Source organism: Trichechus manatus, unplaced genomic scaffold, assembly GCF_000243295.1.
Source record: "Trichechus manatus latirostris isolate Lorelei unplaced genomic scaffold, TriManLat1.0 scaffold00191, whole genome shotgun sequence".
NCBI classification, from domain to species: domain Eukaryota; kingdom Metazoa; phylum Chordata; class Mammalia; order Sirenia; family Trichechidae; genus Trichechus; species Trichechus manatus.
Window position 1 is genome coordinate 3,256,142 of NW_004444127.1, and position 4,555 is coordinate 3,260,696.

Below are 4,555 nucleotides of genomic sequence, written 5' to 3' on the forward strand. Positions count from 1 at the left end.
TACAGGGATATTTGTCATTGGATTTAAGGCCCACCTGGATAATCCAGGATAATCTCCTCATCTCAAAATCCATAACTTAATTACAACTGCCAAGATTCTTTTTCTAAACAAGTAACATTCAAAGGCTATGGGGATTAGGACCTCGACATAACCTTTTAGGGGCCACCATTCAACCTACTACAATGGGCTAGAGGAGGCCATAGCTGTTAGCCTTGGAAATCTAAAAAAATGCTTCTTGAGTTTACAAAACAGACAACCTTTCAAAGTTCTCTTCAACCACCTTCACAAATGTGCCTCTTTGCAGAATGGATCAGCAGCCTAGATGCTACCAATACAAATGTATGTGACTTGGTCATCTAGACTGCCTATAATTATGACAAAACTAATTAATTATAATAATGACAAAACTATCAGAGTCAAGCACGGAGGAGAATGTACAATAAATGTGTCTGCAAGGATGCCTACTCTGAGTTTGCAGTATTAGACAGGATGTGTGTGAATTTGTACCAAGATACCTCCCCACCAGGTTATTGGCTTCACTTTCTTTCAATAACAGCCACAGCTGCCCAGGCACCTCACTGCCTTCCTCTACAGGGGGAAACTTAGTTGGGGTTCCTTGGACCAGTTTTTTGTCTCATGCTCCTGGGTTTACAATGTCATCGTAAGGACTGAAGCCAAAGGAGGACAGTGGAAAGGGGAATGGGAAGAGGAGAATGTAAAGGAATGTAGATGTAGCTTTCCCAACCCCGTTAGCATGTGCCACATCCATCCAGAGGCTACTGGCTTGGCTGTAACACAGAGAGAATCATTTTTATTTCTGCCACTTAGGATCTTCACAGTCCGTGGAAGAGATCTTTGGCATCAGGAGAAGAGTGAGTAGAAGGCATTGCCACAACTCGAACCCCTGGTTTCTGATTCTCAGGTCCTCCCACTCTTTCCATGATGTTATCTCACTGGTGAGAACTCTTTAAAGCAGCAAAGAGCTTCTTCACCACCCTTAGCAGACCTTATCAATACCTGCTATATTGCCAGGAGACTATATAACAATTTCTATCTGTAGAACACTTTACAGTTTGCAAAGCACGTTCACATATATGATTTCAGCATGCTGGCAATTGCTGAGTAAATCTGGCTGCCTAGAGAAGTTTCCTGGCATCCTGTACCTATGGTATTTTATGACAGGATATTGATTTAGTATGTGGATGATGCCTCATCCCCCACAGAAAAGACAGAAAGTGCTTCTTTTTTGTTTGTTTGTTTTTGGCAGGGGGGCTTTTTTGGCTGTTGTTTTTGTGTTTGGTATTTACACAGCTGTCTCACACTTCCAAAGCTACCCAAAATTATATTTTTGAAAATGGGCACTCCCAGAGGGTGGGAGTCGCGTGTTTGCTTAGCATTATTACAAATTTATTCATATTTGGGCATTTAAATAAGTATTGGAGCAGGCAGGCAACAAGGGCACTGGATGCTTGGGTCCGTTTCCAATTCATTAGGAGAAATTCCGACTTCAGTTCCCTGCAAGCTTGGCAAAATCCTTGAGGCTGTCATTTGCAAACCACTGGATGCAGTAACTGTGTGTGGGAAGATTGCCCATATCACGACCGTGTGGATTATAAGCGGTTTTGTGGACTCAGAGGAGCACTGTGGGTTCATAGACAGCTTGGAGAGAATCAAAGTCTTGTATCAGCCTGCACCAGGAAGATGATTCCTACTAGATGGAAACTTCCCACAGGGAGGCTACAGCAGAAAGCAGTTACTGGTTTCTGCTGCTTTTACAGCGAATCACAGGACTACAGATTTTAAAACCGGAAGGGATCTTAGGGACCACCTAGTCCCTCCCCTTCATTTTATGATGAATAAACAAAGGCAAAGAAAAGTGAAATGATGACCAAGAACACACAGTCTAAGTACAATGCTCTTTTCACTGTGCTATATTATGGGTTCTAGAAAACTCCTCAACAAAGCCACATGTTGTTTTGCAGATCAAAGAAGCTGGCATCATTTAGGGGTCACGCTCACAGTCTGCCCAGCTTCCAGTGAGGACACGAGACCTTGATTTGCTATCAGCAGCAGTTTTTGAATTGCCTTGTGATGCTTTATGTCTGTTAAAACAAAAATCATATTAAGCCAATAACATAAATTGATTGATGGATGATTTGCAAACTGGGGTAACATTTCAACTAGGGAGTCAAAAATGTTCCAAAGAAGAGAGAACCTCCAATGATTCTTGTACCCCATCTTATCAATGTTGCCATGGAAAGGGGGCCAGAACAGTGTTTTCATAATAATAATTTACCCTAAAACACAGCTTCCACTCCAACCCTGGAGTTTCTGTTCGTTGCAGCTGACTGTACATAGACAATTCTTCAAAAGAGCACAAATGCCCAAGACAGAATGGTCTTTACTAATTAGCAAGACTATTATTTGACTTACAGGTGACTTTTATGAGACCACTCTGCTCAACGCTCAAGGTTCAAAAGATGACCTCAGGACAATGGCCTGGGTGGGTCACTCCACCTCATGGAACCCAGAAATATGGATTACATGAGAATTAAAAACTGTTTCTCATATCACAGAGAGGACTAAAACACTTATAGCAGGGTTTCATGGCACATGGCACGAAATTGTGCATTTACCTCATTATCAGATTAGCAGCATCAAAAAATATGTATTAAATGATTTTGTCCATCCTGCACCTGGTGGGTCATCAGATGGGAATGAATGACATCAGGCCCCTAGGCAATGGCTTTGTGGTAAAACAAAGGAAGCCAAAGAAAAACCCAGGTGCTGGTGGTGGTGGTGGTGGTGGTTTGCCGTCGAGTCCATTTTCCACTCATAGTGACCCCATGTGACAGCATGTGACAGAGTAGAACTGTCCCATAGGATTTTCTAGGCTGTAAACTTTATAGGAGCAGATCACCAGGTTTCTCCCACGCAGCCACTGGGTAGGTTAGAACCACCAATCTTTCGGTTAGCAGCCTAGCACTTAACCACGGTGCCACCAAACCGAAAAACCAAACCTATTGTCATCGAGTCGATTCTGACTCATAGGAACCCTATAGGATAGAGGAGAACTGCCCCATAGGGTTTCCAAGGCTGAAATCTTTATGGAAGCAGACTGCCACATCTTTCTCCCACGGAATGGCTGATGGGCTCGAACCACCAACATTTCAGCCAACCGCTTAACCACTGCACCACCTGGGCTCCTTTTTAAAACCTGGTTAAGGTGCCTCAAAGCACAATCTGAAACAAGGCACTTTACTGGTATGTGCCAGGCAGGTTTCCACTACTCACACATGGTTCTTTTCATTCACCATGGAAAACGTCCCCAATCCTGGGGATTTTGGGAAAGCATTAAGCAGGACATCTCTTTGCTAATGAATCCATCATGGCTAACTATTACATCTCTGCCTTTTCATTTCCTGATGCCTCTGCCTGGAATGCTCTCTCCCTCCTCCCTCAGTCTCCTAAGATTCAGCTTAAGTATCACCTGGGAACAACTCTTCACGCAGTCTCTCCTTTCCCCCACTCCAAGCTGAGTTCAGGTGTCCTTTTTCTGTCCTCCCACCCCCTCCAGAACCCTAGGCTTCCTCTCTCACTAAGCTTACCCAGTTTATGACAGTTGTAGGTTTTCTTGGCTTTCCCACTATTAAAAGGCACACTTGTCCAATACGGCAAGTAGAGTTTTTCATTTCAAGATTCCCTTTGCCTGAAATAGTGCCAGGCACAGAATTGGTTTTTTATAAATGTTGGTGGAATGAATAAAATTTGAATTCCTCTGACTGCCACTCAACTTTGCCTTTTATCTGGTCCTTCTGACTTTGCACAGATCCTCAATACAACGTCAATCATAGGAGAAGGTCAGTTTCCCTCTTTGTTATGGATTGAATTGTGCCACCCCAAAATATGTGTTGTAAATCCTAACCCCTATACATGTAGAAGGAGCACTGGTGGTGCAATGCTTAAGAGCTTGGCAGCTAACTGAAAGGTTGGCAGTTCTAATCCACCAGCCGCTCCTTGGAAACGCTATGGGCCAGTTCTACTCTGTCCTGTAGGGTCACTATGAGTCAGAATTGACTCCAAGGGAATGGGTTTGGTTTGGTTTGGTTTATACGAGTAGAAAGGAGCCCTGGTGGAGCAATAGTTAAGCACTCAGCTGCTAACCGAAAGGCTGATGATTCAAACCCACCCAGAGGCTCCATGGAAGAAAGAACTGGTGATCTACTCCTGTAAAGATTATAGCCAAGTGGGGACATGGTCTCGGGGAACATCTAGCTCAATTGGCATAATACAGTTCATAAAGAAAATGTTCTACATTCTACCTTGATGAGTAGCATCTGGGGTCTTAAAAGCCTGTGAGCAGCCATCTAAGATACTCCACTGGTCCCACCCCTTCAGGAGCAGGGGAGAATGAAGAGAGCAGGACACAAGGAAAAGATTAGTCCAAAGGACTAATGGATCACAGCTACCAAGGCCTCCACCAGACTGAGTCCAGTACAGCTAGATGGTGCCCAGCTACCACCACTGACTGCTCTGACCGGGATCACAACAGAGG

General features: G+C 44.0%; 1 long non-coding RNA gene across 1 annotated transcript in view; it reads right to left on the reverse strand.

Annotated features, from left to right (window-relative positions):
- Positions 1 to 1,183: 1,183 nt before the first annotated feature.
- Positions 1,184 to 4,555, reverse strand: part of LOC111822662 (uncharacterized) — a 7,216-nt gene continuing 3,844 nt past the window's right edge. Inside the window, exon 3 of the long non-coding RNA XR_002825803.1 lies at positions 1,184 to 2,102. This is a non-coding gene — a long non-coding RNA (uncharacterized LOC111822662). The remainder of the gene's footprint in view (positions 2,103 to 4,555) is intronic.